At 39.1% G+C, this 11,467-nt stretch overlaps 1 protein-coding gene and 1 long non-coding RNA gene across 20 annotated transcripts in view; one reads left to right on the forward strand and one right to left on the reverse strand.

The window, feature by feature from the left end:
* Nucleotides 1-11,467, forward strand: part of ZBTB20 (zinc finger and BTB domain containing 20) — a 470,842-nt gene that overhangs the window by 423,730 nt on the left and 35,645 nt on the right. The gene's annotated exons all lie outside the window — the stretch shown is intronic.
* Nucleotides 3,652-11,434, reverse strand: LOC110399594. The gene is made up of 3 exons (XR_002439308.1): nt 7,193-11,434; nt 5,779-5,800; nt 3,652-4,638 (listed from the first exon to the last, which is right to left on the reverse strand). It is a non-coding gene; the product is annotated as an uncharacterized LOC110399594 (long non-coding RNA).

Here is an 11,467-nt window from a genome sequence, read left to right on the forward strand (position 1 = left end):
GTAGAAGGAGGTTAGAGGAAGAGGTGCTTCCTGAGGTAACAGTTTCCATGTAGGACTTGGCAGATAGAAATCACCACTTTGAATTAATCTGGAATCAAATCATAGACTGAGCTGATAAAGCTCCAAATACCTCTAGCTACTCAGCTGTCACAAACAGATGTAGCTGCTTGCTCAGAAGAAAGGTGTTCGTGCAAAAAACTACAAAATCAAGTAAGGAGAGAGGCAAGGTTTCTGGATAAGTTACAAAGAAGCCGCATATATGAGAGTGGTGCTGTTTGCAGCTTTCCACACTAGTTCATGGGCAGAGCAGGCAAAAACTTGATACTGTCCTAGTTTTGAAGGCTGAACTCCCCCAGGTAAAGCTTTTAAAGATTTTCCTGAGAGGAAAATCAGTCCATCAGGACTTGGCTCTCTGTTTAAACTGATTTGTTCTGTACAGGCCACTTATTTCAGGAGCCCTTTAGAAAGCATCTATCACTATATATGTTTTGCAAGTGTCAGGAGATAAGATCATTTTGGCAGAAACTTTCACAAATGCTAAGAGATACAATCAGACAAAAACTTCATTCAGACTCTGATGTATGCATTTTAACAGATGTGTCCAAACTCAAAGAAATCTCATGGGAACAGTGCAACTGAATCTCTTTGTCTCTATTGATAGTTAAAAGAGTTATTCTTAGATATTGGATGGTCCATCTGCATAGGAATTTGTTCCAGACAAGGGAAAAGCAGAGAGTTTCCATGGGGCTGAGAAGCAGATTGGACAGTCATTGGAAAAACTGCTGAAGAAATTTTTATAATTTTGGAGAGCACAAAGTTCTTGGAGATCTGAGACTATGATAGGGAATGAAAGTTGCAAAGAAAAGTGAGGCATGGATATCTTTTTAAAAAAACTATGAAACAATCATTGACACGTTATTGCGATAGGGGAGGACTTCTTTAAGTCACGTCTTAGCAACAGGCTGGAGAGTTCTTGAGAAATAGAGTGCACTTTGTAATAAACACTTCTGATGATGGACCAGATGAAAACCACTTGTCCATACATGCTCAAGTGATGTGGCTGACTTGGTCTGATTCCAGCATTTTTTAACTTTCATAGGATGGGAACTTTGAGCCGTCTATTTTCCTTTTCTCTTTCTGAATTCTGGTTTTGGTAGCTTGATAGCTACCAGCTTCCAGCATAATGGGGAAAGGCAGAGAGGGAACCTCAGAAGGTTCCTGACCTCCACAGAGCATTGAGAGAGGGCTTGAAATTCTAGCTTTTCGGTTTTTTGATCATCCATTTCTTTCTCATGAATCAACAGGTTTGATTTGCCCATTGCTAATGGAGAGGCTAGATGGATCTGGAGGTGGTTTGGCCTCATCTTTATGTTTTAGGTTTCCTGTGTTTCTCTTTAAGGTTCTGTGGCAGGAAAAGAATGGTTATATGCCCTTATGGTCTTCCCGCTTTGCCTCTGGAAATGTGTGATTATGATTCCCTAATAACTGCTCTGGAGCTTTGAAATGGTTTCCACTCTGAGCAGAGAAGGAGGACCCTGATTCCTTCTTTTCAGAGGCAGACAGTATGTTAATAGTCATTTCATCTGTATTTTTGCTAATCTAAGTATGGTATGTGTTACTAATGCCGAATATTTTTAGGTTGTTTTTGGTGACCTAAGAAATGATGTATGTTTAGATATCTATTTTAGACAATGTAATAATGCTATAGGCCTTCTGTGCAGCAGCTAAGCAGAAAGATACCCACAGTACTCAAATAATGAATCTCATGAGACTTAGCTATTTGTTTATCTTGCAAAACATTCCAATATTTGTTTAGTAAATACTTCGGTTTTTAACAGTCTTAGGTGGTTTCTGCATCCTGTAAATTTATATTTTTGTTCTTAATATTATCAAAGAAACATCAGCCAAGAATGACTCATGTTTTTGCAGAAGCAGATGTAAGTTGCTTGAATTGTGTAGAGCCAGAAATAAATACAAGTAAAGGTGTATAAAACTATAAGCTGAGCTCAACCTACCTCTATTGAAAAAGCTGTTGCAATACACAAAAGTATTAGTGATATTACACTACTGATCAGAACTGGTCTCTATAATCCTAAGTACACTAAGTGAGTTTTGTCAGGTTGGTCTCTTGGGCTTTTCTTCTCTTGAGAAATGACGGAAAACGTATGGTACTTCAGTTATGAAGTCGATGAGTATGTTTTCAGAAGCAACTGTGTAACTTTGGAACCTAACTTTTACTGATGCATAAATCACATGTAAAGTTAAATAGAAGCTTTTTAAAATTTGTGTGGTTATCTTAAATGGTGATTCTCATATTTGATGACCCTGTAATACTGACTTGATGCTAGCTTGTCAGTCATTGTGGTATTCAGTGCTTTTCTTATTGGTCTCCCCTTGGAGAACTGTAAGTGATAACATGAATAACTTCAGCTTTGATTTGAAAAAGCTGTGTGAGCTTCTAGCTTTCATGGTTTCATGGGAGAGCTTGAAGATATGTCCTCAGCATATGTATTACTTCTGAGTACAAGTAATAAGATCAAAAAGCATACTACTTTTTAAAATTCTAAATTTTCCATTCTTAAAGTTTTGAGGTTGATAATGCAGTGGTATTTCCATTTGTAAATCATGCTGAAGCCACTGAGATGTACTGTAACTGTCCCGTAAACGACTGGTAGTTTGTATCTGAGTTTACCTGTTCATGCCTTCAGAGTCTACCCCCCATGGATTTTTGTTACCATTAAGTTGCAAGTCTTCTTGTAAATCCTCCCTTTATGTATTATGTGAGATTTTCAACTATTTCACTCACTAAATGAGTGAACGGTGAATAATATGCAACTCTAAAGTGTTTATCACTGTTTATTAAGACATAGTAATACTCCTTTGCCGGTTTTAGTTTCTGGTTGGTTGTTTGGTCTGGTGGTTTTTTTGCAAGGTTTTGATGTTAGCATTTTTTGTTGTGATTTGATTTGATTTGGTTTTGTATTTTTTTTCAGTAACAGCCTCCAGGGCAGTGCTTTCTTCTTATCCCCCTTGAGGTAGCTTACCTTCTCCCATCCTCCTCCATTCTGAAAATTAAAGCAAAATTCCACTGCATAATTTCTGTAACCTCTTTGATTGCCTTTATTGCTTTCATAAATCAGTAGTCTAGCTGACCCACTGACTCTGGTCCTTGCCTGTTTAATCTATCAATCCACATAATCTAACGTACTTCTTAGGTACCAGTCATTGCCCTGTAAGCTTTCTTTATCTGATGTGTTTAAAGAATGTTTTATTACAGTATTTGTCTTTATGCTCCTAGCTGTTTTTTCTTTAAGTTTCCCCTTTGTCCTGCCTAATCTTTGTTTTACATCTAGCCTGCAACAGTTTATGCTCTGTTCTATTAGTGTCACTTGAGCATGATTTCCTTGTTTGGAAGGATACATTTTCAGCTTTGATGAACTCTTATACTTCATTATTTAACCGCTGTAGTGTTTTTCTTTATTTCTGTTTTTGTCATTGTTGTCCTTGCATATGGAGTCTAACATAAATGTTTTTAAGGCCACCTCCCTGCTGATCTTATGGATTTAAATTGCTTGTCTTTTCCTTTAAGATCCTTTCTAACTTCCTCTTTTTTTTTTTTTTTTTTTTTTTTTTTTACTAGCTGTCCCTCCTGAAGATCACAGAATCACACAGAGTCAAAGAACCATAGAAGTTGGGAGGGACATCTAGAGATCATCTAGTCCCCTCTGCTAAAGCGGGTTCCCTGGAGTAGGTTGCACAGGAAAATGTCCAGGCAGGTTTTGAGTATCTCCAGAGGAGACTCCACAACCTCTCTGGGCAGCTTGTTCCAGTGCTCTGTCACCATCAAAGTAATGAAGTTTTTTCTCATGTTCAGAGAACGTGAGCAGTCTAATAGCTAATAGTGCAAAAGGAAATTGTGCAGAATACGGTGGAAATAATCATGCCAATCATTGTTATTTCATATCTTAATCATGCGTGCTGCTGCTGTCATCTCCTCAGTCCTAATCGGTTGAGATGACTGAACTAAATGAGTATTTCCCTAGCATGGTCCACAGAGGGACATTTCATGTAGCAGTCAGACACAAAAGATTTTCCTGTGTTTCACGGGTGACTCTTCCTTGAAGAAATCTGAAGCAGTTACATCTACATCATCTTTTGTCCTGCTGTGTGTTGTTTAAACCCCGTGTAACTCAGTGCTTCTATGTCTCTTGGTGGTTTGTTCTTTGTATGCTGTGAGGAAACACCTTCCATGCTTTGGGAAGCACTGACTGGCACATCAGTTGTCAGGTTTGTTGCAACTACGCAACTCCAAATCTACAAATGTAAAAATAGACTTGGTCACCTTCTGTTCCATTTCATCACTGTGATTTGTTTAGTAGTAGAGCTTTTTTGCTCTTTTCATCTCAGCTTTTCATGGTCATTTTCTCCTCTTTTCTCTTGTTTAGCCATGGTAGAGTAGCTGTATAATCCTTGTGCTGTGATCCCACTCAATAACTTTAGAACAAGGTAGGGCCAGAGCAGTATTCAAATAAAATAACAGAATAAAACAATTATTTTATTGTTCTTGGCTGAACAATGGGAGCTCTTTCGTTCCAAGTGGTTTTGAAGTGGAGTCTTAACGTGGTACTGGGAGAGAACCTGAGAAATAAAAGCAAGATGCTGCTTAATACTGCCTATTAATATTTATAAAATGTGTGAAGGGATGCTAGGGGGAGAAAAAAAACATGTATTTCCACAGGAAACATGGTGTTTGATCTATTCCATAGGTAAAAATTGGTTGTAAGCCATGTGAGTGCTATTAAACTCCTTTGGTATCAAGGCATTTGTCCTGGCAGCCTGATGCATGTATGGTTGAACACAACAGTGTGTTCTTGCTGGCCCTGTGCATTTGGGTTCCAGAGTACACCAAATATTATTGTTTCTTAAGAGAATGCCATTGTGCCGTCTTTTTATTTATGTTTTCTATATGTGTTTTCATTGTCCATTAAGTCATTTACAAGGCTAAACTAACACAAGATCTAGAGTTGCCCATCTCCCACTCAGTAACTGGAATATAAAGAGAATTCAAGATCTCTAGTTAATCTGTCAACACAAATAGCCCCTTGCGGAATTAACTGTGCCTATGGAAAAAAAAAATAAGAATGGATAAACAAATCCTAGAACCCCTACTCGTACTGGCTTTGTTGTGTTAAACACTGAAAGGAGCTCTGCCCAGTTGGGATGAGCAATATATACTCTGTATCAATCTGTGACATGTGGTGAAATGCTTCTTCTTGAAAACCCACAAGAGAGAAGTAGTATAAATTAAGAGTAATCTCACTACAGCTATTTTTGAGTTCTTAACCAGTGAAAATGTAAGTGTAGCAATATTGTGCATCTATTAAAAATCTTGAAAGGCTCTTTATAACTAGATGATAGGAGTGATAACGTGTAATTTATTGATGTTACACAGAGAAAAAAAACACACAAAGTAGCAATTTTTGTGTGAAAAGGGGTATGATAGAGGAAATAAAAACAGAGCAAGGGACTTTTCCCCACAGCTTCATGCCTGTATGTGCAGCCGTGTCAACTTTAACAAAAATACCTTGTGCTTTGATCCCATGTAGTGTTTCAAAAGAAGGCATAGCCCTCCCTGGATTCAAAAGCAGAACTCCCAGATGTTATCACTGATGTCTTTTGGCTGAGTAGAGGGTAAAATGTGCCTGAAGGCGGACCTGAGAAATAACTCTTAAGCACAACGGTAATATCACCTGTTAGTGTCTGTATGCATGTGTTTACCTGTAATTCCCGTGCCTTTTCCCTGTAGAGAAAAAAAATATATCAGAACTGCCAATGTACATTTCATGGTACAGATCCATCTGATGGTGTCAAGTCACCCATGAAAGCTGTGTTCTTTTTTATTACTGTCATCTATTAGTTTATTCTGTCCTACATTTTTCATCCTACCAAAACAAGCAGGTGTTTTTGGAATATGTGTGCTCCCCAGGATTGCTGAGGTCTCACTGAGGACAGAGATTTTCCCTGTGCCCTTCAGCATCATTGACATGAGCATGTACTCTTTCCCACTGATATTTAAATCTGAATTAGAAGCAGGCCTGAACGCTTACCCCTAAACTCAAAATAAAGAAGCCACAGTCTAGCACAGTATGAATATCTGTCTCACAATATTTCTAAGTTGAGATATTCACCAAAGCACCCAGTTGTACTAGTTAACAATTACCCTTTCACTAACAGATAAAAAAGATAAATGGAAAAAAATAACCAAGTAAAATGTAGCTTTTTTCATGTGATAGCTTTCCTCTAGCCAGAACTGAGTGAGGCGCAGCCACTGGAAGATACAAAAGAGTCTTTTTCCCAGTCCTGGGGACTGGCATTTACAGCTTCTCATCCATTCCTTGTTTCTCCCATCAACCACTACTTCTGTGACCAGAACAAAATCTCCTACATTTAAAGGTCTTTTTCTGGAAACACGTAGGGTATAAGCAGACTGTAGATTTCCCACCAAAGCCAACCATTTCTGACTGCACCCTTTTCGTAACAGACTGCTTCTACAACTCCCCACAGAAGATTTTAGCTTCAATAGAAACCTTCTAAACAGTTAATTATCTTAAGAGGTTTTAATCTATATTTTCCTTTTAACCAAAGCCCATAGGCTTTCAGGCTTACTGTATTTAACCACGCTCAAACTGATAAGCTTTTTCTCCTTGTCTCTCTGCCTGGGGGAAAACCTAACAATACAGCGCAAATCTGAAAGAGTTCATGGAATAGCAATTGTCTCTTTTGGAGACACATTTTAATATACTTCGACTATTACCCCTCGAATTCATTCCTCCTCTACACTCAGCTCCCACCCTCAGCCCTTTCTCCTCCCAATGTTTCTGAGAGGGGATGTAAATTTCTAGAATCCAGCATGGTGAGATGACTGAAAGGGGACTCCCCATTCACTTTTCCTACACGTTTGCAATCTGAAATACCTGATTAGGATTTACACAGAAGCCCTTAAAGCAGGTGAAAGTGTTCTAAATTAATATAGTAAGCTTTTAATACAGACCACAGAGTATCAAAATACATCACCATGGTTGCCTGTATTTTTCTAAAGTTTATTCTTTGTTTCCAATAAATATCCCCCTGTCCTTTGTTTAAATGGGGAGTATTTCAGCTTAATTCCATGGGCATTGTTGGCCTATCTTACCTCTTCCCTAGTTGGTGGCTCTTTTGCTGCATACCCCCTGGTGCAGAGTGCCTTGTGAACGACAGCACCTGGCACTGTGGAGGAAAACCAGCAATAGATGCATGCACCTAGGTTTTTAAAGAGCCCAAATGCCTTAAACTTATAGCCAATTAGAACAGTTGGGCCGTGCTGGAGCTTGGCATAATCGTGCATGAGCTCTCTGGGAACAAGTGAGCGCAGTTGAAACAGTTTTCATTTAGAATATTAAAATGTTCCCTAATGAAGTGGAGATGAGCACAGCCTGGTTTCTCTTCCTAGGAAATGGTGCCATCATGCGGCCGCGTGTTTGCATAGTTTTCTCACTTCATATTTTCAGTTGTTTGGTGATCCCACATTTTGCTAATGAAAATTGGTTAGAAGTGGTCAGGGCACAAGAATTAGCACCCAAATCATGACTTTGCCATCCAGGTGCAATATCTGTCAGTGCAGCTATGACAACAGCTCTGGCGGTTCTTCTGTTGATGGTGTGTATGTGCAGTTGTAAGTAGGATTTTCACCATAAAGAGGTATAAAGGAAGCAAGGCACCAGAGCAGGGCAGAAGAAAGCTTGATTTTTGTAAGCCTGGAGAACAAAATCTTAAAGGACTTCTGGAATTAGTTCTTGACCTTTCTCTAGTGTTCTTTACAAGTTCTTCTGCATTTCTTGGATAAAGAGTAGTTTAGGTACCTTCTACAGAACTGGGTGCATGATGCGCTCTCTCTTTTTACATGCAAAGCGACACTGAGGCACAGACATCGCTGCCCTGCAGATCTGGAGTAAATGGGGTTACAGCTAATGGACTCTTCCTGCAGACTTCCAGGCAAAGCACAGGGAAGTGATTCACTGCCTACACCCCTAGCGTCTAGCCTGAAATAGAGGCTTCTGTGCTCAGCATTAGAGATTTAGGTCCACTGGATATAGAAGCAATTCCCCGTGCAGAACACCTACGGTTTAGTCTTCAGTTTGATGAAAAGTGGATATCTCATCGCTACAGATGCTGAAAAGGACAGGACAATTAGCTAAATAAATCGTCCGTAGGACATTTGCTGAACATTGCTTAGTCTGCAGAAAAGGCCTGTCTTCTCAAAAAAGTTTAAACAAACTCTTTCTTATTAGCCATCTACTCAATATGTTTGGAGAATAAGGTTGTGTTCGTGTGTGCATGCATTTCTGTCTTTCAAATAAACGTAGTTATTAGACTATGAAATTTAGAGAAGTTTGACAGCTTTCAGAACACAGTGATTCTTTCTTCCATAGATTTTATTACTGACACATTAATAGATGTTGTGCTGGTAAAAATACAGTACTTCCTGTTAAATGTAGACTGCTACATATTTTGATTCTAACAACAATCTGGTAGGGTTAGGGCAATTCGTGTAGTGTCATCTGGTGTTTGTTTTGGATAGATATTATAGAAGGAGATACTGATTTTCAAGATGTTCAAGCAGATGATTGGGTGAAAACTCCAGCAAACCTTTAAAGCAACAGAAAGCAAGGGCTGCTCCTGGTCAGATCTCCTGCTGAGGATACAAATGCTCTTCCTGTGTTCCTGAAACTCCGTACAAGCTTTGTGCCTTGAAGGCCCCTTTTCAGAATGAGGCCAAATATTCAGGAGAATCAGTCTGTACAGGATTGGATAAATTGGTCTCTCTGGCATTATTGAGATATACTAAGAAGTCAGCCACTACCAGTTTTCAGGATTTTAAATTCAGGTCACTTCTTTGAGTAGGAAAGAGTCCTTCTGTTAAATTTGGTCTCAGAGAGTTGAAACCTGATGTAGGACTAATTTTGTCAATGGCAACACTAGATATGAATTTTTACTCTGTTAATGCAGTTTTATTTTAGAATAACTAATTTCAGAACAACTGAACATAAAACTTCATCACTGGGGATAAATCAGGTCATTGGAGCTGAAGAACGCACCCGTGGTTTTTGATTACTAAGGTTGGAACAGGAGATGCTGATGTATGGAAATGAGAAACCTTCCTATGGTAATTGTGGGGCTTTCATATGTTGTGATAGAAATGCAGTATTTCTAATGAACTGTCATGTTTATGCAAGACTTGAGATTTTTCATTCCAAATTAAGCATTCTTTACTGAGACATGCATTTTTTTTAAGGAAAATCTGTAGAGTTTAATTTTGATAACAGGGCTTTATTTGCTTGATTTTATTTATTCTGTAAGTTATTTGAACTGTATTGTATCTGAGGTGTCTCAGGCAAGCGTTTCATTAGCATTGTTACTGAGCAAAAATGCCAGTCTAAAAGATGGGTCCTTAAGACCAATGGGGATTTAAAAGCATTCTCTATTGCAGTGCTGGATGCACAGGGTTAGGGAAAACTTTATAACTATGAAGATGGTAGACTGTCTGTCTGAGGAGAGAGTGGAAATCCCACACATTGGTGGTTTTTGCAAATGTCTTAGGCAAATTTCTGAGCACGTAGTGTAAGTAAATTGTTCCCACCACAAGGAAGAGGAGTAAACTTGATGACTGCGTGAAGAACTTCATGTGTCCTTTTGATACAGCCAGGACGCTGTGATTATCCAGCACTTGATTTGGAGAGCATGGGTTAGATATTACCAAAATAAGCCACTGTTGGGACAAAGAGTAAAGAGTAGCTGATTATGCTGGTCTCCAGCAGCAGCAGGTTAATTCAGTTTGTGGTGCTTCCAGGAACTGGATTACAGGTGCACATATTCTGTAGGAGATAAAATGCCTCCAGCTTTTCTTCAGTCTCTCAGAGTGGGAGTTCTTCTCAGTGCAAGGCCTGAGAAGCTTGTCAGGAAGACAAGCAAAAGCAGCAATATCAAAATAGTTCTAGTTAATCTTGTCTAAGTATCAGTGAGATGGGTTGCCAAACAATTTTCTGAATGCTTCTGCAGAAAATTGAGGCCCAAACTCAATCCATTTACGTTTCAACAGGCCTACTAGCTCTCAAGTATAGGAGGTGACTATTTCACTCTTTAAGTATAAAGGGAAGAGCAGAGACTTTGGAGCTCCCCCTGCTAAGTTATTTCTGTGAAAGACCACACAGTAAGTTTCAAAAAAGAGCCCGGATTCCAGCAACATTGGCAGTTTGCTCCAGGTGAAGGCCATGCACTGGGCTACTGCTGGCTTACAGAAGCTGCAGTGATTTCCTCATCACTGTTTCTAGAACGGTCAGTCATCACTGTGCAGGAAGCTTTGAGAGACTGTGATTTTGAAGGGCAGTAGAGAAAATCAAATTCTGTGATACCTTGCAGTGACGAGCTTCAAAGCAACAAGCATTGGCTTTGCAGAAAGGGACATCTAGTGGCTATATAAAAAAAACTTTACATTTTAAAACATACAGCATAGCCATTTGTGTATGACCTGCAGTCTTCAGTATTCTGAACATCTTTGTAACTGTGCTACGTCATGCATTTGCTGGGATCATTCTCTATGTTTCTGACAAACAAAAAAAATCACCTTTGTGAGCCATATCTTTCCACCTGTATGTAGATCTATGTGTTGTAGCTTTGATGTATAGAAATCTTCCTTCAAGCTGTACTTGATGTATCTCACAGCTGCACTTCCACATATTTTAAAGCATCTTCCAAGAGCACACTGCCTGCTGTTTCCTTCTACCTTTGTCCTCCCCTCTGGTACTGTACTTGGAGAGGTTGTCACTGTCATTGTCATGGTAAAATCTGCCTTCCTTCGAACACCCTTAGCGTGAAAGTCAGAAGGAGGGGTGGATGAGATTCAAGGAAATACTAATCTAAGCACTCAGTCATGTATTACACAACAAAAGTTTTTCCCTTTCCCATCCGTGTTGTGCTCCTTCTTACTGTTTGGGGATGAATTCCATGCATGTTTCTGTGAATAGCCTGACAGTTTAATCGGTACATTTGCATAGGGGGAAACCGGAGCTTTTTTCAAAGTTGCACAGTAATATGTTTCACCTTTATGCCATGCCAGCTTCAAATTGCATCTCAGGAGGATTGCAAATGTGCATAATCTACACTGTTGTCTGGGCTTTTTTTTTTTTCCTTTTTTCTTCCTTTTTTTTTTTTGTTTTGTTTTGTTTTGTTTTTTAACTGCCCAAACGCCTATTCATTGCCCATCTGGGTAAGAATGGTCTTTGCATTTTCAAACCGATTCTTTCCTATATGGTTTGTGAATACCCCTCCAATCAGAACTTGCTTCACAGAAAGGGGACAAAACCATTTTAAAGGAGTTTCTCAGAATGTGTCCATTGGGATCTCTACATCATATTTACTGGACAAAAAAAAA

Source organism: Numida meleagris, chromosome 1, assembly GCF_002078875.1.
Source record: "Numida meleagris isolate 19003 breed g44 Domestic line chromosome 1, NumMel1.0, whole genome shotgun sequence".
NCBI classification, from domain to species: domain Eukaryota; kingdom Metazoa; phylum Chordata; class Aves; order Galliformes; family Numididae; genus Numida; species Numida meleagris.